This window comes from Hemicordylus capensis, chromosome 10 (assembly GCF_027244095.1).
Source record: "Hemicordylus capensis ecotype Gifberg chromosome 10, rHemCap1.1.pri, whole genome shotgun sequence".
In the NCBI taxonomy this organism is placed as follows: Eukaryota; Metazoa; Chordata; class Lepidosauria; order Squamata; family Cordylidae; genus Hemicordylus; species Hemicordylus capensis.
This window is the reverse complement of record NC_069666.1, coordinates 12,429,557-12,454,238: the sequence shown is the minus strand read 5'-3', so window position 1 is coordinate 12,454,238 and position 24,682 is coordinate 12,429,557. Positions and strand designations below refer to the sequence as shown.

The 24,682-nt window shown below is 43.2% G+C and overlaps 1 protein-coding gene across 5 annotated transcripts in view; it reads right to left on the bottom strand.

Moving 5' to 3' along the window:
• FBN1 (fibrillin 1) overlaps positions 1-24,682 on the bottom strand; it is a 216,762-nt gene that overhangs the window by 149,903 nt on the left and 42,177 nt on the right. The window lies entirely within an intron of this gene.

Genomic DNA, 24,682 nt, shown 5'->3' with positions numbered 1-24,682 from the left:
AGTGAGTGGACATGCCTTCCATTTGCAAAAGGAACACTTAGAAACCCAGCAGACTATAACCAACAATCCTGAAATGCACTGTGTTTTTGCAGCTTCAATTAGTAGCATAGGGAAGCCAGGGGCGGCCCCAGTTCAGCCCAACACCAGTGGCCCCCTAGCCACACCCCCTGCATCTGACATCAGACACAGAGGGCATGGTTTCTCTCACAACCGGGAGAAACGGCCTATTTGCGAGCAAATTCAGCCGGCGACACATTCGCAGCATGGCCGGGAGCAGTTCTCCCTGCTTTAAAGGCAACTAGACACATTCCCAGCTGCGCTGCATTCACAGCGCTGGCTGGAATTTGCTCAGAAACAGGGCACATGGCCCCATTTTTGAGCAAAATCTTGCCTGCTGTGTCTGATGTCAGAGGCACGGGGCGTGGCCAGGGCACAGGGTGTGGCTCCTGACTGAGCACAGTGGCCGGGGTTCTTTGAACCTGTTCACTCAATGGTGGCTCTGCCCCTGTCTTCAGTATACCCAGGGGTGGACCTTTGCCCCTTGCTGTGAATCTATTCCATCACCCCACTCCTAGCGACTGGAATGGCACCTTTGTATTATTTATTTTATTATTATTATTATTATTATTATTATTATTATTATTATTATTTCAATTTCTATACCGAAATATAGCATCCTTCCATTTGAAAATGCTTGCTCCAGCAGATATGTTGGCCTCCTCAGCTGCATGTAGGTCAGAGTGGTAGGAAAGCATGAGATCAGATCTGTCGCTCAAGGCTCCTCAACCCATTCAGCCAAAATAACTGTACCTAATGGTGAGGCCAACCCTGCCGACAAGGTTCCTTTGCATTAGGATTCCAAATGACATTTTAGAGAGTGTTCAATGGGGGGGGGGAATGCAGGCCCTCCTCACAGCCCTCAAAATGTTGTACATGTCATCCCATCATAAGATAAAACTTCTTAATCTGTTGCTATGACAATTATTTCAGCGTATTGGTATAAATATGTACAACATCTGGAACTGATGGAATAATGAAGGTACCTAAGAATAATGGTCCACTCAACATGAGCATTAATAGAGGCAATAAAGACAAATGTTTTTGCTGAAGAACAGTGAAGTTTTGATGCATCAAAAAGGTTAATATATCTACTCAGGTTTCCCCTCATTTCTTTGTTACCACGTTTTCAGATTGTAAGAGATCTTTGAATTCTTATACCAATAAGATGGATGGAACTCTGTTTGAACCTGGACATGGAAAAACTATTGATATACAAGATGCAGAATGCTAAAATCTATACAGCCATCTATCATAATCTTTTATCTAGGAGGAGAACTAGTCTTGTGCCAGCAAGCATGAATTGTCCCCATTGCTAAGCTGGGTCCACCCTCACTTGCATTTAAAGTACTCAAACCATACTGGCAACCATACAGTAAGAAATCAGCCTTGTGCCATGTCTCTGAAGCACCAAATGGGGAAATACGTCCCACACTAAAATAATCTGGATGGTTCTTGCCTCCCTCTTTTCTCTACTCAGGATAAGCCAACTGATATGATATTCTAGCTAGTCAGACATGTTGCGTCATGCTAAAGAATTGTGGTTTTTACAAAAAAATATGTTCAGGAATTTATGGCAGTTGATGGCAGTTGTAGTTCAGCAACATCTGGGAGTACCACAAGTTGAGAGCCCTTGATGTAGAGAGAGGAGGAGATGGTGATTCCCTGCTTTCCTGAAAATCTAAATGGAGGACTAAAGCAGAAAACATTGCATAGGTGTGGCTTGGGGACATTTTTCTGACTTTATTTTTGATTTGGGTGGGGGATCAATACTTTGCTTCACTCAGTGCATTTACAGCTTTGAAGTGCTGTTTGAATCCTGAAGATATCATTAATGCAACTAGATAGAAGAGAACAGAAAAGGGAAATTTCAGTAGTCACGGGGTGAGAAAAGCAGCACCCAGTTGAACTCTTGCTTCCATTCAAACATGAAGAGGCAGATCAGCTCCTTGGCCTTGTTCTACATCCCACCCACCACCAGTATCCTGTGTGATGTGCTGTGGTTGGTTATGCAAGACAAGGCCTTTTCAGTGGTGGTGCCTAAATTTTAGAATCCCTCCCGGGAGACTCAACTGCACACACCCCTTATCCATAGGGTTCACATGATTGGATGCAAATCAGAGAGGCAACAACACAAGAAACCCAGTGCTGTTTTAGAGGGCATTTGGAACAAGAGAATCAGTTGTCCCTATGTCCCATGTGGCTACATTACCTCTTGATGGTTGTATTTGTGATACTATATGATGAATATTTATATACCACTTTTCAACAAAAAGTTCCCAAAGCGGTTTACATAGATATAAATAAATAAATAAGATTTATTTATCGTCCCCAAAGAGCTCACACTTTGCCCTTTACAAGAAAGCAAAGAAAAGAAAAGAAAGCAAGAAAGAAAAGAAAAGAAAGCAAGAAAGAAAGACACCAGCAACAGCCACTGGAGGGATGCTGTGCTGGAGTTGGAGAGTGCCAGTTGCTTTCCTCCTGCTATATAATGAGAATCACCACTTTTAAAAGGTGCCTTTTGTTCATTTAGCAGGGATGTTCTTCACTGCTTTTTTCCGATCTTACATGTTTGGGGAGGGACCAAAGCTCAGGGGCAGAGCATCTGCTTGGCATGCAGAAAGGCCCAGGTTCAATCCTCAAACATCATTGGAATTGTGCAGACTAAGAAACTACCATTTGCCAAGGTGCCTGAGCCCTGAAAGCAGTCTACAAGGAGCAGCTTGTAATGCAAGTGACTAATAAGGGCATCGTCATCATGAAACCTTGTATCTTATTGAAATCCTACTCTTCACTCTCAGCCCCACATCCCACGATTCAGTGCACTGGTTGGTTGTCAGTCTCTAGTCAAAGCCCTTAAGAATGATTCCTCTGGATTGTGTGTGTTGTGCAAGCCACAGTGCCAGCGATGGAGCACATTCCTTAGAGGAGCTCATGCGGAATCAATCAGATAGCCTAATTAGTTTTCCAACTCGCTAGATCTCCATGTGCAATTTTACAGACGGAGAGATGTACCTAGTCTCAGCGTTTTATTCAAAGCCCAGAAGACTTTGACTCTGCAGACAAGGTGAGGTGCTTTCCAATATGTGGAAGCTAAAGATGCAAGAACACACGTCTCTGGCATGCAAGATGTCCACAGGCCTCTTTTACAGAGTCAGTTCTGAGAAGAACCCCTTGGAGACCAAATCATTTTCGGATTCCATTGCAGAAGCTCATTAACTAAGGTGCAGTGGGTGGCACTGCTGACTAAGCTTAGAGTTGGCAGGTCCCACAGGGCCATTAACTCATTTGGATATTGGAAGGAGATGCCTTTTGTGGCCGCTGACAACAAGAACATACAACGGAGAGGTTAAAATTGGCTAAGAAAAAGAAGCTCCCACAGGGACTTATCTAGATATTATTATGGGACTGCGCCTTTGCTACTGGAAGGAGGAGCCCAGGTCTTTCCTCTCCCACATCATCATCTACTGCTACAAAACTTGTGATGGGATAACTTTGTGGTTCTTCTGTCTCATGCCCATCCTTGACAGCCTAGCTAGATATTTGTGTGCCACTGGATGCAGTCAGCTGCCATGAAGTCACTTTTCAGGGAGGAGACCGATAAACTGTTTGATCCTCCATCATATAATTGGCCTACCCTCCCTATTCAGCACAATGTAGTGTCTGTCCTGTGGACCATGCGGGTATCTCTTTCGTGCTTTTGTTTAGATTATGAACCCTTTGGGGACAGGGAACCATTTTCTCATACACCTTTTGATATGTAAAGAGCTTTAAGGACTTTATTTGTTAACAACATGTATAATTATATTTATATCTTTATATTGCTTTTCAATAAAAAATGTGTTCCCAAAGTAATCTACTGTATTTACCCAAATAGGAGACAACTCTTCTATTTGAGACAACACTGAATTTAAGATCATCTGTTTAAAATGATGAACCACATCATGAACACACCTATGAACCACACAGCCCATTGAGATCATCTGGAGAGGCTCGTCTGCAGTTGCCACTGGCTCGTCTGGTGGCTACTCAGGGATGGGCCATCTCCATTGCTACCTCGAGGCTTTGGAACACACTTCCTGCTGAAATAAGAGCCTCCCCATCTCTTACAACGTTTTTAAGGGCAGTCACGACGCATTTGTTCACCCAGGCTTTTAATTAGATACTGTTTTAATTGTGTTTTAATAGTTTTAACTTTTAGATTTTAAGTGTTTTAATTGTTTTAATTTAATTGAAATGTTTTAATCTTTTTATTGGTTGTTTTTATTCTCTTGTAAACTGCCCAGAGAACTTGCGTTTTAGGCCATATAAACATATGTCAGATAGATAGAGAGATAGAGAGATAGAGAGATAGAGAGATAGATAGATAGATAGATAGATAGATAGATAGATAGATAGATAGAGAGATAAAAATGAGAGTGGTTAAATATATGGCCCATGAAAGAAACTCTAGGAGAAACCACAGTCCCCAGGCATCCCCAAACTTTCCCCCAAACTACCCTGCGTGACTTCCTGCCCTTCCCTATGGACTCTCCCAGCATTTCCTCCTCCCACTAAGCCTCCCCCGCACCAAGGTTGGGTCAAAAATTAAAGGACCCCCACCCTCCCCCAACCACCATGCCACCTGGGGCAACTGCCCTGCAATCAGCTGCCTATGCATGGGGAGGGGAGCGAATGCCCCAGCAGTTCCTCTAAGGCATGTGTACATGCCTGCGCTCACAAGTTTTTTGATGTCCGCTCAGTTCATTTTAGATCCTGCTCAGGTTGAATCAGGAAGGCCCCACTCTGAATGCAGATGCGCAAACACTGCCTTGATACTCCCGCCCAGAACAAAACTTATTCCACACACAGTTGAAAAAAATTAGAGAGAACACTGAATGCCCCTCTCAGAATTCTGATATTTCCAATAGCCCAGACCTACGAATAATACTGATGGACTTTTAAAATACGAATACATAGGCTTTCCCCCTCTTTCCTCGGGGTCCCATCATTGTCATTGCACTGAGCACTTTTTAAAATGCTATTTATTTACTGAATTCTATTTAAGTTATATTAAGCCTAGCAGTCCCACAGTACAGAGTTGCAACAGCTTCTAGAGGTCCCAGGCAAGACCTTTTATTGGAGGTTAGTTGCCCACCCAACAACAAGCAGGGATCCTCAATTACATGTGGCTATAAAGAGCCATTTCTCATGTACAGTAGCTTATGCTCTACATTAGAGTTATGTGAGCTTTCCTATAAATGTTTCCTGCAAGGAAAAGTCAAATGCTGTTTTTAAATTGATGAAAGCCACATATGATCCATCACCAAGGGTGGGGAGATATGTCTATTGAACACAGAGGCCAGGAGAAGACAATGACCAGGTGCTGAGATTTGAATAAGAGATAAGGTTTCGTGGTCCAATCTGTCAATTAATCAATTCAAGTTTAGTAGATTGAATTGGTGAGAGCTACGTTGAATGAGGTTGAAAGTTATGAACACTATTTTTAAAATACTGGTTCTGGTTTGTTATAGTAATAGGGAATGAACAAGGAAAACATGTTAAATGGCCTTTCCTTCTAACATGGCAACTTTTGTCTATAGAATTATGTTTTCACACTTCTTTGCATACCGCCAAAATAGACCCCCAGACTATATGGAAATTTTGGTGAAATGCAAAATTATTTAAATTTAGATCAATCACCACCACTGCAGCTAAGCCTACCAAAGCAGGTGCTATGAGCAGAAAAAGCAACCGACCACATAAAAAGAATGAAGGCCATTGCACCAGGCAATCAGCTGTGAAACATCGGAGATGCGGGTAAGAGATTTGGTTTACAACTATAGGAACATAGGAAGCTGCCATATACTGAGTGAGACCATTGGTCTATCTAGCTCAGTATTGTCTTCACAGACTGGCAGCAGCTTCTCCCAAGGTTGCAGGCAGGAATCTCTCTCAGCCCTATCTTGGAGTTGCTGCCAGGGAGGGAACTTGAAACCTTCTGCTCTTCCCAGAGCGGATCCATCCCGAGGGGAATATCTGACAGTGCTCACTTGTGGTCTCCCATTCAAATGTAACCAGGGCAGACCCTGCTTAGCTAAGGGAACAAGTCATGCTTGCTACCACAAGACCAGCTCTCCTCCCTTTTTAGTCATGATAACTATGATAGCTACAGGGAACTTCCATGTTCACACACAGTACACCACTGAATGTCAGTTGCTGGGAAGCAATCGTGGGAAAGAACTATTGCCTTCTTGTGGGTTTTCCAAAGGCATTTGGTTGGCCACTGTGGGAAACAGTACTATATTTATGGGTTTTGGCCTGATCCAGCAGGCTTCCTCTTATGTTTGGACTGGTTTACAAGATAGATCTCAATATGAGCATTAAGGGGCAGAGGCTTGATCTTCCTCGTCTGCCTGTTTTTCAAATGTGTGTACTAGCTAGCCCTAAACTAGCCATGATGCATAAACTGTTACAAAAATCACAGCACGTTGGCTGACATGAGGAGGAACATTACTCAAAGTAGTCTCGAATTGCACTGGAGATTCATTCTCAGCTGGTCAGGGAAAAATTGGAGCATGGAGACCTATGATGTACTAAATAGTTGAGAAGGCAGATAAGCCCTCAACCTGTGATTTCAGCATTCCACGGCCTACCCTTCCAAAAACAGACCCACACATTTCTCTCCTTTCTGAAAATCCACATCTATGCAACTGAAGCAGCAGATCACATGCCCAGCTTGATTCTCCGTCCTGTGATTATCTCATTTAGAATATATAAGCAAAATTACAGCACTGTCATCTCCTAGAATCTTAACATTTTCATTTATTTCAATGAGAACTAAACACACCCAACTTTCTCAACAACTGTTGTCCTTCTGGTACAGGGGTGCAGATTCCCCTGCTAAGCATCTGAGGAGTTCCCCCTTCATTTTACTGAACGTCTCCTGCCGGACCTAACCACCCATGTGTTCCGTTCCCAAGACATACTTTTCTGCTCCCCAAAAGTCTCTTTCCTTTCCCCACCACCACAGAAAAAAATTAAGTGAGGAACTGCTCCTCAAGCTTTCCTTCTGTCTGCATCTCTTTCTGCAATCTCATCCACATGATCAGCACTGGGACACGTCTCTCTATTTGCAAATCACTGGCCTATGTTTTCAAATACCCCCTTTCTTTAAAATATTCCTTAAAAATATTTTTAATAGGGAATATTTCAAGACATGGGAAACTTATCTTTTTCTAAGCAACAATGTAAATTGGCAAAGGCCTTTACTGCTTGCGACTTGAGGAAATGCCAGAGTTCCTGCAGAAAAACTTCTGAGTATATATTCTGTCTTCTATAGTTAGTTCTCTAACACTTCATGATTGAGTTATTTGTGTCTATGGCAGTATTGCTAACAGTCTTTTCTTTAAATAGGGAGGAATTTGCATTGAATGGTCTTTTAAAAACCGAAGTTCAAACCTTTGCACAGTCTCCTCACACAGATGAGCAAGATTTATAAAGTGTTGTGCAGTAATCTTCCATCTCCTTACCAGGAAATTGTGGTACATGCATCTGAACAGATATTTTAAGAACACCCCTTTCATTTTTCAGTCCCATCAGAAATGATATGCCTGCTCAAGAAGTAATGCAAGGGTATCTTCTCTGTGGCCATGGAACAATTTAGGGTGCATTTTAAAACAGGAGCTATAAATTCATGGGCAGATCTTTGAGTGGCAGCGGCTATTAGCTAACAACACCAGAATGATTAAGTGGCATCCCAATCTTACATGCAGATTGTTTATTAATTTATACTGCAGAAATACACCTTGTCACTTTTTTAAAAAGGAGTACCTCTCCCGCTGGTACTATATTGGGCAGCAGCAATATAGGAAGATGCTGAAAGGCATCATCTCATACTGCGCAGGAGGAGGCCATGGTAAACCCCTCCTGTATTCTACCAAAGAAAACCACAGGGCTCTGTGGGCGCCAGGATTCGAAATCGACTTGACGGCACACTTTACCTCAGGCAGAGGTAACATCCTGCAGATATCCCAGCGCTATGTAGTCATGAATGTCCTCAGGAAGCCAGCTGTGAAGCAGACAAGTCAGACCCACCGTCACAGCAAATCATAACACTTTGCATATCTAGGGGACAATCTGAACTTTTGTGACAGCTTCTCATCAATTTAACAGAGCAAAATGTTCTGTAATTTGGGACTGATGTAGACTACCACAATGGGAGACACTGTTATTTCTACCGAAAATTCTAAACAGCTGTTTCAAAGCAGATTCCGCCCCCCTTAGGTTTCTTTTCCCAGTGATTGGATTCCATTCAAAGCAATTTATCTAATGCATACTTTGCATTTGAGTCTTTTGTTGAATTAGAAATTTAATAGAGCAGCTGAGCATTTTTAAAGAGGTGGGGAAGCATTTTGGAAGAGGTGGGGAAGAAAGAGGGATGTGAACTCTAGCACACCCTGCAAGACATAAATTTCTTACCAAAAGAATAGTTTATTCATATGCTCTGTACATTAGGTCAATTATTACTCACTTGCTTTGGACAACAACCAAAGGCCTCCACCCTCTATTACACCGTTTACTGTAATCAGCTGAAGAAATAAAGGCCGAATCATTCAAAAGCAAACTTGTGGCTTAAGCCCCAACAACCAAAGCCCCTGAGGCCTAAAAACCTTAGATGCCTACAAATAGGTTGCTATAAGTATTGTGTGGATGGCAGGTCCTGCTTACAAGGTCATGCCTTATTCAACACTGATGCCTAGTTTCCCAGTGGGCATTTCAGTCATTACAGGGATTCCCCACAGGGGGTACTTCTAGGGGGCCTTGATGAGGTCCCAGGGGGTACTGGAGCCCTCCTACCTCCTCACACCTCAGTCATGCTATTTGGCAGCAGCGATATAGGGAGATTCTGAAAGGCATCCTCTCATACTGCGCGGGAGGAGGCAATAGCAAACCCCTCCTGTTTTCTACCAAAGAAAAGCACAGGGCTCTGTGGGCACCAGGAGTTGAAATTTTCTTGACGGCACACTTTACCTTTAATATAACCAAAGCTAGTGACCAAGTAGAGCAAAACTGATAGCACTCCTCCTGCTATAGATCTTAACAAAAGCAATACGTCTCCAGTTACAGGGCAAAATGCCCAAAGACTTTAGATACTGCCCATTGGTGATCGCTCAAATAAAAACAAACCTCTTTACTAGTTTAAAGGCAATATACATATAGCTGCACAGGAACTCTAGTACAGAACCAACAAAAAGCAAGTCGGAAAATTAACCCTTCTTTTATTTATCCATTGCATTTATATCCCACCCTTCCTCCAAGGTGCTTGGAGTGGTTTACAAAGAAGTTAACCCATTTAAGCATAACTTACATCAATACTGATGTGGATAGTATGTATCTACTTCTGCTTTCATGTAAAAAATGTTGATACAGTTCCTGGGTATACAATACCCACCAATCGACACAACATTCACAGTTTGGGACAACTTTGTGTAGGACAGTCATTCCAAATCACAACCGTTTACACATCAAATTCCTTCACACTCAAATTCTTGCAGGTCATATCGCATTGCTGGCAAACTGGACCAACACAGAACCTTCATATTTGGAGAAGCCCTTTAATCTTTCTTAATTGCTCATTTCAACTGTAACTTTTCCTGCCCCTAGAGCTTGCAGCCTTGAAATAATTACTGACTTTGCTTTTTCCTTTCGTAGTGCACATTAATCAGCTAAATTGTCCTATAAATTTAGGAACATCTCCAAGTTACTATCCAAAATGCCAAACTCAGACACAGAAAGGCTCATAAAATTCTTGAGGACAATTGCAATTCATTAACTGCAGGTGTTCTTGTCATTTCCTCCAAGTGTCCAGACCCTCAGGATACTTTGGTTTTTACTGCTTAATAGGTTAAGAACTTCTAAAAACATCACCATGGACAGTGATTCAGCTGGCTTCTTATAACTAGATCAAGCTATGACAGAACCTGAATCCGCTTAAAGAACAACCAGGAGAGTTGGATTTTTGATCTTATCATTACCAAATTCCAAAGCTTCTCCTGTGCTTGCACAAAGTCATAGAATACACACAGCTCTGCTCCCCACAACCCCGAGATCAGCATTACCTTGCTGAAACAGCCTTCCTGCCTATTAGAACATTTGGTTTTAATATACAGGATGGCTGTTTCTGCATACTGAAATATGTACACATTATTAGGTCAGCCCATCATGACTACTACTACAAATATTTATATACCACTTTTCAACAAAAGTGCTCAAAGCGCTTTACACAGAATAAAGAGATAGAGAGTTCCCTGTCCCAAAAGGACTCACCATCTAAAATGAAATATACAGTAAGGTAGACACCAGTAACAGCCATTGGAAGGATGCTGTTCTGGAGATGGATAGGAACAATTGCTCTTCCTTTGCTAAGTATAAGAGAATCACCACTTTTTAAAAGGTTCCTCTTTGCTCAGTTAGTAACAAATGAGTTGATCACATTTCAGAGAGAGGTTATCTCAGAGGGCAGGCAGCCCTGAAGACACCCTGGTTCTAAACTGTGTAGAGCTTTAAAGGCAATAATGAGGATGACCAGCACTTAAAATGGAGTTTAGAAGCACAATGGAAGTCAATGCAGATCAGACAGTGACGGAGTCACAGGCTCGGGCTAATTGGACCCCAGTCAACCACCAGGTCACAGCATTCTGTAGCCCCAGTTACAACACATTACAGCAGCCTAATAGCCCTCTGATAAAGGCATGTGTGATGGTGGTCAGCAGATAGTGGCAGCATTATGATGCATGACATTATTCAGCCTCTGATCTAGTGTGCTACCATTTTCTTCAGGATGTGTGTGTGTGTGTGTGTGTGTGTGTGTGTGTGTGTGTTTTCCCCAAAACAAGACTAGACTACAGCATGAGCCTATGCATGCTTACTCAGAAGCAAGTCACATCCAGTTCAACACTGAATTATCCCCACTAAGTGTGTTTAGAACCTCATTCTTACTAACATTCATTTTACATTAAGAAAATGATTCCTTTACCTCTGTTGATAAATGTTACATTCCTGTTGATAAATGCTATATTCCAGCTATCTGTATGAAATAGGAGGATAAATATGTGCCTTACAGTCTGCTATATAAGTTGCACTTTTTGTAGATCTGTCCCCAACAATGCAAAAAGGCAACATGAGGTCAGCTAAAGCTCTGTAGCCAGGAGGTTTAGGGAGTCTCCTAAATCTAAGCCAGCAAGCAGCATAAGGATGTTCAGCCAATACAGTGAGAAACGAAATGCAGACCATTGAGACACAATCAACAAATAGCTAGACAATGTAAACATATGGGAGGTTGCTCTTGTTCTCCCAGATCTTCGGGGAACAAAACTGACGTTCCCACCCTTCTTAGCTGTTTAATACCTTGGCACAGCTGAGTTTTCTTCTTTCCTGTACGCACACAGCATTGTGATAGGGGCCAACTTGGATCAAAAGTATCTCCAGTTTGTGAAAGGAAAATGGAAAAGCGGTGTAGAACTTTTTGGCCTCTCTTTCTTCAACTGTATTGACTGCAAGTTGAGCACAGAGGACGGGGTGGCTCAAGGTACTGCAGCACCTGAAGAAAGGTGCCAAATGCTGCCTGCCTCACATCCTTGGTGGGGGCCAAGCCCCTTTCACAACCAACTCTTGCAAGCTTCGAAAGTGCATAGGGAACAGCTAGGTTTGCCAGCAGCCTTCTCTCCTCTCCTTGTGCTTCTTGCAAGCTTTGCAAGGAGTGTGAGAAGGGAGCTCTTTGCAAGGGTCAGATCAGTCCTGAAGAGCTACTCCAGTGGTGCCCCAACCATCTGCTGCCTTGATAACCGGCCGCCTGAGGCAACTGCCTCACCTTGCCTCATGAAAGGGCCGCCCTGACCAAGTCTCTCACCCCCAAAATAGGGTCTTTTTGTGCTCACTCAGTAATTTCAACCTCTTGTTTAACTAAATGAAAGTGTCCAATGTTTCCTTTGCAAATGATGGGCAGGCAGTGTCGAAAAGCTCATTCTTGCTGTCGGCTGATGGGCTAAATTATTATTGGTTTTATTCCCCTGCGGAGCTGCTCCCGAAACATTGATGCATTCACTGTTACATTGTCCGCTTTATACTGATGAAAGAGATTTATTTTTATCTCAGTATCTGAAAGATCTCAAAAGCCACTCAGTGGAGACGATTCTTATATGTTTATTAGAAGATAGGGACCCAACAATATCCCTGGCGGTTGCTAAATTCTGTTACACATTGACCAAACTAAGAGAAGCTAGAGCACAGCAATCGGTTACTGTCAAAGGTTCCTGATTTTATGTATTTGATGACATTTTAGATTTTGTTTCCGTTTTTGTTTTCTCTCTTTACTGTGTATATTCTGTGTCTATTGATGTTTGATCTAAGATTGTAAATAAACAACTAACTAACTATTGGTTTTATCTGCTCTTTTTAGCATGCATTTTAGTATTGTACTCTATTCTATTTCTGTCATTCTGGTCTGGATTGTCAGGAAAGGCGGGGAGGGGAAGGAGAGAAGCAGGATTCCAAGTACATTAACTCCATAAGTTTCCCCCTCTCCAATGCAAAGTGCAAAATCCACAGGTGCAACTTTTGCTAATGGAAGTGCAGATGCCTAGCATGCCAGCAAGAACACAACTATTTCCAAAAGAATCACTGCAGCAGACTGGGCTTAAGGGAACTCATCTTAAGCCAAGTCGCTCTCTTTTCAAGGCTCCACCAGAAGGGGTTTGTGTGGTATTGTCTGAGTAACATGTGTTCTTGGCTTGGCAGCTGAGCATTAATCACTGCCACAAAACATGGGCTTGGCAAACAGAACATGCAATGTAGGAAAAACACCAAATGATCACTCTCAGGAGCACTTTGACAATGCAGACTGACTACATTCAGATGGCCAAAGCACTGGAATGGCAGAGTTTGGCGGCATCACAAATCATAAAGACATTGGGGAACATAGGAAGCTGCTATATACTGAGTCAGACCATTGGTCCATCTAGCTCAGAATTGTCTACCCAGACTGGCAGCGGCTTCTCCAAGGTTGCAGGCAGGAGTCTCTCTCAGCCCTACCTTGGAGATGCTGCCAGGGAGGGAACTTGGAACCTTCTTTTCCCAGAGCGATTCCATCCACCAAGGGGAATATCTTACCGTGCTCACACTTTCTAGTCTCCCATTCATATGTAACCAGGTTAGACCCTGCTTATCAAAGGGGACAAGTCATGCTTGTTCCACAAGACCAGCTCTCCTCCATACAGCTTAGAAAGCCAGGTTTGGTCTGGTCTTTTGTGGGGGGGGGATTACAAAGGAACATTAAACACCAGTAGGTGAGGCCCATGTCATTGACAGGGCATAATCACTTTGCGTAGATTACATTTCTAGGCAAGTTCAAGAAATTAAGTATATGTAATAGAATGTTTTATTAATGTACTGGGGGAAAGGAAGTAGAAGAACAGTTTGAAATCTGTAGGATTTCTACTTCAAAAAATTCATTTTATTGACTAATGACCATTATATGATGAACCTGAATCATCGTAAATTTGAATATGAGAAAGATCTTCTGCTTTTCTTGGGCATAATGTTTTTGAATTATTGATCTGATTACTATGTGTGATAAATACGTTCAGATCAACAACAATTAAAGTCTGAAGATTATATTCTGCATTTCTGCTACAAAATGCACCCCACACACACCCAAATTGTAAACCTTTCCCACAAAACATTCTGGTGTAAAAAGTAGTTCATTATAGGAGCAGAGGGAGGCTAGTGGTGGCCCATGTTTGGCCGCCGCAATCCCCTGGCCTCACTTCCCGCGTCTGACATCAGGCATGGGGACGTGGTCTCCCTCCCAAATGGAGATCGGCCCTGCTGCATTGCCAACGCAGCACAGACTGATTTCAGTCCCAAACGGGGCCAAATGGCCCCGTTTGGGACCAAAATAACATCCCCCCGTGTCTGACATCAAACACACGGGGCTATCTGACGTGCAGACCCTGGGGGCAGAGGCCCGGGATCTTTGAACCCGTTTGCCCAATGGTGGCTCCATCCCTGGTTCATTCAGCTAATTTCAGTGGCAGAATTGTGTGTGCAAAATTTGGTATCTTTCAGTAATTGAGAAGTATGGCTTTTTCCCTCACAAACACACCACAAACAAATTTTTCAAATTTTATAATAGATGCTGCTTAGAAACAGTTCTTTGTTTTCTAGCATGCTTTGCTGATAGTGACAGATTTCCAGAAGTGATGTTTAGGAAGAGCAAGTCCTGCCACCACCCCTCACCTTTTCATCCACCCCCATATTCTTGCGATCAGTCCCATACGTGATTATTCCTTACGATTATTTACATCATATTGTATAAAGAGGCTACTCTTAGAATACATGGCTTTCTTGTCATTTATACCTCAAACCTATGTTTACCCGAAAGGAAATCTCAGATGGAGATTCAAGGAGATAAGACTCCCAGGTGTTTGGCTGCAATCCCATGCACGCAATCTCAACTATATCCGGACGCAGGTCTTTGAAGCTTGCCATAGGTCTCTCTCTGGGCCTGAGGTAACTGTGGTCAAATTATAGAAGGAGATAGGACCAGTGGTATCTCCAGGTAGGTTTGGGGGAAACCACTGGCCTGAAACTCTCAACAGCTACTACTGGTCAGTGTAGCCAAAACTGAGCCAATATTTGAACCAATATGGCCTAACTCAGTAGAAGGTAGCTTCACATGTTCATACGGTCTACTGCACAGGTCCTAAACACATGTAAGTGTGTCCCAATAAGACAGAGATCTTATTTCCAAGTAAAAGTGCTTAGCCTCATAGCCTCAATCTGCCTCTTTGGATATTCTAGACAATGGTGACAACGAAACATACACTGATCTCAAGGCAGGATATAGTCTACACATAAAATACAATAAATTTTCAAATTCTCTGTTTTCAACAGTTCTCAGCTGAATTCTCTCAGATCTTCTTCTTCCTTTTTCATACCTTATTTAGGCCTCTTTCCCTACAGTACGTTTCCAGTGCCAAATGGAACAAGCAGTCACAAAAGAAATACATAAAAGCTACACACTATTACAAAACTTCCAGGGAATCAGCTGGAAGTGTGAACAACATGTCTGTTGCAAATGTTAATCAAGTAGTCATTTCCTCCCCAACCCCCACTTTGCAAGTAGTATGCTGAATATAACAAGGAATTCAGTTTCGTAATGCAAAAGAGTTGTGAAGTAACTTCCAAATGCCAGATTTATTACTGCTGATAGTAAGCATGATTATTCAGAGCAAGACCATGGCACATGAGAAGGGGGTATTTAACCCTCCCCCGCCATGCCATGGTTCCAACAAAAATGCCCTCCCTCTCAAGGTAATACTAGCTCAGGGGGTACCAATGGAAACTTCGTCTCAGAGCTAAAATATTGGATCTCTCCGAGTTAGCCAATTATACATCTATTTCCAATCTTCCATGGCTGGGCAAGGTGTTAGAGTGGGTGGTGGCCTCTAAGCTCCCGGCAGTCATGGAGGCAACAGATTATCAAGACCCATTTCAAACCAGCTTGTGAGCAGGCTATGGAGTTGAGACTGCCTTGATTGGGCTGATGGATGATCTCCAATTGGCTATTGACAGAGGAAGTACGATTCTGCTGATCTTTTTGGATCTTTCGGCGGCTTTCAGTACCATCGACCATGGTATCCTTCTGGGTCGCCTGAGGGAGTTGGGATTGGGTGACACTGTTTTACAGTGGTTCCGTTCCTAGCTCTCTGATAGATTCCAGATGATGTCACTTGGAGAGTGTTGCTTTGCAAAGTGAGAATTAATGTATGGTTCCATTCTGCAAGGTTCCATACTGTCTTCAATGCTTTTTTTTTTTTTTTTTTTACATCTAAATGAAACTGCTGAAGAGATCATCAGGAGATTTGGTGCAGGGTGTTATCAATATGCTGATGACACCCAAATCTATTTCTCCATATCAACCTCACCAGGAAATGGGACAGTCCCTAAATTCCTGCCTGGAAGCAGTAATGGGCTGGATGAGGGATAACAAACAAAAGTTGAATTCAGATAACACAGAGGTACTGATTGTGGGGGGTCAGGATTCGAGGGATGGTTTAGATTTGCCTGTTCTGGATGGGGTTACACTCCCAAAGAAAGAACAAGCATGTAGCCTGGGAGTGCTCCTGGATCCAAAACTCATTCTGGTTTATCAGGCTGAGTCAGTAGCCAGGAGTGCTTCTTATCAGCTTTGGCTGATACATCAACTATGCCCATTTCAGGAGGTAAATGGCCTTAAAACAGTGGTACATATGCTGGTAACCTTCTGGCTTGATTACTGTAATGCACTCTCTATGTGGGGCTGCCTTAGTCTAGAAACTACCACAGGTGCAGAATGCGGCAGCCAGACTGGTTTCTGGAACAACTCGCAGAGACCATATGACACTGATTTTAAGAGAACTGCACGGGCTGCCAATATGTTTCCAAGCAAAAGTGCTGGTTATTACCTATAATACCCTTAACGGCTTGGGTATTTAAGAGTGCCTTCTTTCTCATGAACCCTGCTGCCTATTAAGATCATCTGGGGAGATATAGTTAGGGTTACCACTGGCTCGCTTGGTGGCAAGTTAAGACTGGGCCTTCTCTGTGGCTGACCAAGGGCTTTGGAATGCACTCCTTGTCAAAAGAAGAGCATTTCCATCTTTGGCTGCTTTTTAAAAGACCCCCAAGATGCACCTGGTTTCTCAAGCTCTCTCGGGCTTTTAGTTAAAATTAGTTTTAAGCTGTTTAATCATTCTTACTCTGATAACTGTCCAAATTGTTTTTATTCTGTTTTTGCAATTCTTGCATTTTTGAATCATGTACACCCCCTAGGGATACACATCAGGCATATTTAAATATTATGGATAATAATCTTATTTCTCCCTTGCTATCACACGTTCCCAGCTGGACTGCTGAATTTTACGCCATACTCCTTGCAGATAAGAAACCTACCACCTACAAGGTTGCCAAATTTTGTGCAGCTGCTGCTAAGATTCGTCAACAGCTAACCTCCAGCCCTTCTTTTTAGATGTTACACGAGACTTCTATGTTGATGTATTCTGTATGATTGACTTCTTATCTGAATGTAGTATCTGTTTGTATATATAACTGATCAATGATCATAATAACGCTATTCATTCATTATAGATTAGAAAAAGAAATAACAATAGAAATAACAATAGAAATAAAAGCACCTTGTGGGAAACTTTCATTGGGATGGTGTTGCAAGGGTAAAACATTAATATTTCTGCACACTGTTGTTCAGATCCCAATTCCCCACTGTCATCGCTGTTTAAAAACAAAACATAGGAAGCTGCCTTATATCGAGTCAGACTATTGATCCAGCTAGCTCAGCACTGTCTACTACACTGACTGGCAGGAGCTCTCCAAGGTTCCAGCCAGGAAGCTTTCCCAGCCCTACCTGGAGATGCCAGGGATTGAACTTGGGACCTTCTGCATGCAAAGCAGGTGCTCTTCCACTGAGCGACAGCCCCAATCCCCTATCAATAAATAAAGCTTCCTGTGCACTCAAAGTCCCTATCCACAGAGAAGGCAGCCTGCCAGATCTCATAGGTACACAGAAAGCTGCCTTACGCAGAATCGAACCATTGGTCCATCTAGTTCAGTACTATCGACACTAACTAGCAGCAGCTCTCCAAGGTATCAACCCGAATCTTTCCCAGCCCTATGTGGAGATGGCAGGGATTGAACCTGGGACCATTCACATGCTAAGCAGATGCTCTGCATAGGAACATGGGAGCTGCCATATACTGAGTCAGACCACTGGTCTATCTAGCTCAGTATTGTCTTCACAGACTGGCAGCGGCTTCTCCAAAGTTGCAGGCATGAATCTTGGAGAACGACTGAGCTACAGGCCAATTCCCCGAAATGTGGCTTCCAGAAGAGAAGAATGCATGCAGCCAGAGTTCTTCAGAAAGTCTTTACTGTAGATGATTGCTCACCAGCAGAATAGGCAAGCTTGTTTTAAATGGGTAAATGGTTTACCCACTTAGCTGAATTTAAAAAAAAACTTTCCACATGCCTCTGGCTGTGCGTCTACCGCAGGTTTTGGGCAGTTTATAAATATTTTAAAATAAATAAAATATACCTTCTCCTCAACTGCCCTGTGCCTAACCTAGGAAAGCAAGCTGTGTTTTCAGAAGAGGTCCATGTCAGAAACCTCTGCAACCTAACAAAAAGCAGCCATGAGGGCCTGATCCAGATCGGGACCACAGTGCAAAGGGAGTTGTTAAATCTTTCCCTCTTCTCTGTTTCCTGCCCAAAGCTGCTTTTTGTGCCCATTACAGCAGGAGGGGGACAATTTTAATCAGGAGGCATTTAACATCCTATCTAGTTTGACCCGGAATGTAATAGGGCATTGCATAATCAAATTCCTCCCTTAATAAATTCATTTCTAGGAAGGCAGCTTCAAAAGGGGGGAAATGTTTATTTAAATATTTTGCCAGTGACCATATGTTGCAATGCTCCTTTAAATGAAACATACGGTTTGGGGAATGTATCTGTCCTTCTACCTACACTTTGTTATTTGCTTTCTGCTTAGACTAAATACCACAGACAAGGGTTTGCCAAAGGATGCAGAGTATTTTCCACAAACACACACAGATTATACCAGTTATAAGAAGAAGAAGAAGAAGAAGAAGAAGAAGAAGGCAGCGACAACACAGTACTAAAGCACAGTTTCATCACTGCCCCTCATTCACTCTTGTCAAACTCTTTGGCTATTATATTTTTGGTTCAGCGACAAACATTAGTAGGTTTGACTCCTAGATTAATTTAGTAAAGCTTTAGCTGATTAAACTATGGGCCAGATTTAAGCAGTGGTGGCTACTAATAGAAGCTGCTTTTTTTGTTTAAGGTCTTATTGCAATGAAAAACAAATAAATAAATACCGGACGGCTTAGCTTTTTAACAATTGGTGGTAGTTCCCCCCCCCCATTAAGCTGTGAGAAATGCTTCCTTCAAAAGCACACTTGTATTGAAGTTTGGCAATGTGCAAAAAATTTTAAACTGAGCAGCTAAAAGACAGATTTCTTTATTGACCAAAAATTCTTTAACCAGTTGACAATTTTTTTACATTTGGCATTTGTCAGATACACAAACTGAAACTTTTTTTAAAAAAAATCTTGCTATGGAGAAAGACTGATACACAGGAATGACGCTGGGAAGGAAAACCAGACATTGTTTGCACACACAGTATGCACACCAAGAAGGCACATGCTGCAGTCTTAATATTTGAAGTGACTGGAGTCCAAAGTTGCCTTCGTCTGACTCAAAAGGAAACTATGGGTATGAGCGCGATTCTGTCTGTATTTTCCACTGCGCTTTTAAGCAAAAAGAAAAAATAAGTACATTGGATCTCCTAAACCGATCCATGGAGCCGCCCAGGAGAGCACTGCCTTCATAAGGACATCCTCAATGTGACTGAACATAGGAACACAGGAAGCTGCCATATACAGAGTCAGCTAGTATTGTCTACACCAGGGATTCTTAACGTTGGGACCCCAGATGTTATTGGACTTCAACTCCCATAATCCCTAGTCCCAGGGACCTTTGGTTGGGGATTATGGGAGTTGAAGTCCAATAACATCTGGGGACCCAACGCTGAGAATCCCTGGTCTACACAGACTGGCAGCGGTTTCTCCAAGGTTGCAGGCAGGAGTCTCTCTCAGTCCTATCTTGGAGATGCTTCCAGGGAGGGAACGTGGAACCTTCTGCATACAGATACTCTTCCCAGAACAGCTCCACCCAGTGCTTCCATGTGTCCCCCATTCAAATGCAAACCAGGATGGACCCTGCTTAGCTAAAGGGACAATTCATGCTTGCTACCACAAGATCAGCTCTCCTCCCCTGGGCCATAGCTCAGTGGTAGAACATCTGCTTTGGTCCCAGATTCAATCCCTGGCATCTCCAGGTAGAGCTGGGAGAGATTCTTGCCTGTAACCTTGAAGAGCTACTAACAGCCAGCCTAGTTTGTACTGAACTAGATGGGCCCATGGTCTGACTCCATATAGGGCAGCTTCCTATGTTCTAGTAGTGCAAACTACAGGGCTTGGCTGAGCATCTCTCCACATCTGATGCACAACCAGCTTGCAGCAACAGTACATTCTGCGTGAAGCCAAAGAGATCTCTGCAACCAAGGACACAGCCTTAGGCAGGGATTTTCTGCACACCGTCCTGGGAACAGATTTAATCTACAGGACTTAACTTTAGAATTGGGGTTGTAACTAGGATGGGAACAAAGAAAAGAATCCACCCCTAATTGGCCTTCCATGTAGCAGTGATGATTTTTATTTCTCATGTTAAGAGACAAAATTTGGCAGCAGCATTGTTGATAAAAATATACACTTGACTTTCAACTGCAGTAGTTTGCAAGACAGCTAACCACTGAATTTAAAACTGTCAGCCAAGATTAAAATCATCAAAAAACCAACAATGAAACCAATAGAAGCAAAAAGCAACAGAATTGCTAAAATCATTCATCCCCAACAGTGAGAACAAAACAGGACACAAACACACACCTTCAATTAAAAAAATGAACAATATTTTATTACCAAAAATATTTTTTAGAAGTGAGTGCCACCAACGAAGCATCTTTGGGGAGAGCATTATACAAATCAGGGCACCACCCCTAAATAGACCCTATCACTGGTCACCAGCCAACAGAATAGCAGCTCTGCCTTGAGGATCAGGGAAGGGGAGTTGCAGTTGTCTACCAAGAATCCATTCCTCTTTCGAGATATCCAGTTAGGCAATCTCAGGATTGTAAGTGTTTGTTCCAAAAGCGGATTCGGACTCTGCTGGTATACTGACCACCCTGCTGTAGGGGTGTGCACGAACCGGTTCAGCGGTCTATTCACAGACTGCCGAATCAGTTCGAAAGACCAGCATTCGAGCCGGTTCTAAGGTGTGTCTGTGTGTGGGGTGTGTGTGTTGCTTTAAGCAGTGGGGAGGGTGCCCTTACCTCCCCCACCACGTTCCCCCCTTTTGCACTGCTTCCAAAATCACTCTTGCGGGGTGGCTGTATACCCTCTTGCCACCCCGGTCAGCATCATACCAGAAGTGGCAGGGGCATGCACACGCACCCACCACTTCTGATATGCCATTGACTGGGGCAGCAAGAGGGTAGACAGCTGCCTCACTACAGTGGATTAGGAAGAAGCACCGGAGGGGGGAATGCAATGGCGAATGTAAGGGTTTTGTCTCCCATTCTGTATAACAGCTACATGAAACCTCTGGGAGAGTTTATCAGGAGATCTGGGCAGAAGCATAATCAATACACAGATGCTACTCAGCTCTAGCTTATGTTGTCATTTGATCGTAGAGAAGCGGTGGATGTTCTGAAGCAAGGATTGGAGGGGAGCGATGGGTTAAAAACTGAGAATAAAGCCAGACAAACTGGAGGTGCTGTTGGTCAGTAGAAGAGCCCATCAAGATGAAGGGATTCAACCGGCTTTTAGTGCAGTTAGGGTCAGATACTCAAGTGGAGCTGACTGCACCCTTTCCTCGAGAAGGAAAAGTCTGGCCATGGCTAGCCATATTATAGTCACATCGTGGCTTGATTATTGCAACAGACTCTACATGGGGCTGCCCTTGAAGCATGTTCAGAAACTGCAGCTGGTGCAAAATGCAACAGCAAGAGTTCTGTCAGGAACCACTCCCTGGGAGCATATTACCCACATTTTGAAGGAACTGCTCTAGCTGCTGATTCAGTTCTAGATCCAATTCAAAGTAATGGTTATCACATTTAAAGCCCTTAATGGTTTGGGGCCTGAATACCTGAAGAATCGCCTGCTCCTGAATGGTCTCACCTGCCTAACAAGGGCATCAGGGGGGACTCTGCTCCAGGTGCGGACATTGAGAGAGGCTTGATTGTGGAACATGTAAGACAGGATCCTCTTGGCTATTGCCCCAGACTTTGAAATACTCTCCTGGTGGATGTCCATTTCCTGGCTTCCCTTGCTGCCTTGTTCAGGCCTTTACCCCTTTACTAAGTACAGAGGTAGGCAGCTTTTGTTACACCAGGTGCTGTTGAACTACAACTCCCATGATCCCCAGACACAATAAATTGTGATTGGAGATCCTGGGAGTTGTAGTCCAACCTTTGGCACTCCAGCTGTTGTTGCCTACCCAGGGCCGGTGCTATCATTAGGCCAACCAGGCAACCGCCTAGGGCGCAGACCTCAGAGGGGCACAGAGTGTAGAGTGTCAATGTGCTAAAAGTGTGAGAAACCAGAATAATGAGTAGAAATATGGGGGGGGGGACCAGTTCATTGTTTTCAACACTACAAAACATCTGTTTTTGAAAATCAAAGTTGATTTGCGGGAGGGGATGTAAACCTTGCCTAGGGCACAAAATAGTCTGGCAACGGTCCTGTGCCTAACCCTTCCTTAGAGGGTGCTGGTTTCTGTTCTGCTGCTCCATCTCTATATTTTATGGTTTATATTGTTGGTTGATTTAAGGCGATTGTATGGATTTCATTATTTTAGCCTTGTACTCCACCTTAGGATCAGGTTATGCAAGGCAGTATAGAAATATAGATATACATATATAGCCATTTCACTATTTAAAGTCTATGACAAGGCCCATCTGTTTTGAGATGCTCAAGCATCAACCCCAAACAAATGCTATTTTAGCTTTATTCACTGTGTGATGCATTTGCATATCCTTGGCGTTCTGCCAGGGGAGATCCCCCTAGCAGTGGAAGCGAGCCAAAGTACTGTGCTCAACAGTTCATGAGTTAGGAATACAGGTATAGGACAAATGCAACCATGCAACGAACAGGAAATATAGCAGGGTCTCTTGACAAAACAGTTCACTGGTGGCAAAACAAACTCGCCACAAGTTCTAGAAACCTCACACAATGTCCTAAATCAAACATACAGTAAAAAAGAACCAATAACACTCCTGGCACGTTGTCAGTCTTAACAAGAGTCAAATTCCAGCCAGGCAGCAAGACCCAAGGAGAACAGGCTGTCAGTCCAAGAGGGTCAGAAGCATCTGAACTGAGAAACCATGTCCTCGGGGCCCCAGGGGGTTACTGGCCGAGCAACAACTTGCTTTCCCCTCCTGCCTCCCTGGCATGCTGCTGGCTCCTGACTGAAGGGCTCTTCTCAGCTTCAAGTCAAGGAATATGTTTAAAAAAATGTTTCTGAGCCAGGGAAATGTGTCTATGCTAGTGAATGAGTAAGTGAAAGAGAGAGAAAGAGCGAGGAGGGGAGAAAGAGCGAGGAGGGGAGAAAGAGCGAGGAGGGGAGAAAGAGCGAGGAGGGGAGAAAGAGCGAGGAGGGGAGAAAGAGCGAGGAGGAGAGAAAGAGCGAGAGACACTGCATGCATGCAGAGTGTTTAATATTACTTGCACAGGAGTGAGAGAGGGAGAGCCGAGAATGTTTTGTTCTTCACCATGTTACAGCTCTTCTGCAGCAAGCATTCAGGGGCAGTATCTTTGGCTCAGGGACACAGCTTCCATTTTTATCCAAGGGCCCACTCTAACCTTTCTATGCCCCAGTAAGAGAAAGCTTTAAGGACAAGTTGAATCCTCCACTCAGATCAAGGAGACTCCGAAGTTCCTTAACTCTGGTTGGATCACAGCCCGTCATTTTAATTTTAGGTTTGAACAACAACAAGAAGAACGATCCAAGCTAACGATATGCAAGACGCAGCTCTGAGCCAACTGCCTGAGACTTCTCTCTGGCTAGGGAAACATCTGCGATTTCCCACTCTGTGGTTGAGCACAGTATAAACACTCGTATTTTACTGCCCCCTTCCATTTGGCTGCTCTGGGTAACCACCTCAACCATAATGTTGGATCTAATCCTACCTGTCCTGAACCACAGGAGTTTGCATTCAAAGAAAGAAGATCTGCAGGTACTCAAGTCTCTCCCAGGGTTAGGCCTCAACGGAACCAAAATGCATTGAAAGAGAGAGATAGATTTGCTTGACTGAGTATAATAGTCTACTTTATATGTAATCTATCATATGAATTTTCCAGACAAAAAGTTAGTCCATTTGCTCAAATTAAAACATATGCTATCTTCAGGAGTACAAAACAGCCAAATGATAATCACAGTTAAACAGCTATTGCTGTCATCTCTCTCCAGAACACTGTAAAACTTGATTTAATTTCCTTGAAACTCCTTCAGTACAGCAGATAAGTAGGGCTGTGTTCTCATCTGGAAACAGCTGTGCACGTCGCTATGGCTACCCAAGCAAAAAGTTCACCAAACTGATAACAAACTTGCACAAGTTTTAAAGAAGAAGAACTCCGTAAACCTAGTCAAAACAAACCAGGAGGCAGAAGAAAGTACAACTCTGGTACTTAAGCGTAGCTTCAATTGCCAAAAAATTGCCCGAGACATTTTTGTATATTAAACATCGAGCTAAAATATATGTGATTATATTTCTTTTCTTTTTTTAATTGGCCAGCTTTTGCATTTAAGGTCAAGAAATGAAACAAAACAAAATTTCAGGCACTTTTCGTCCTTGCTTCCATCTTTAAATAAGAATTCCACAGTCCCTCCAACAGCAACTGTATATCTTGTTTGCAAGAGGAGTGGCATTAAATCAGTGGGAAGGAGACCCATG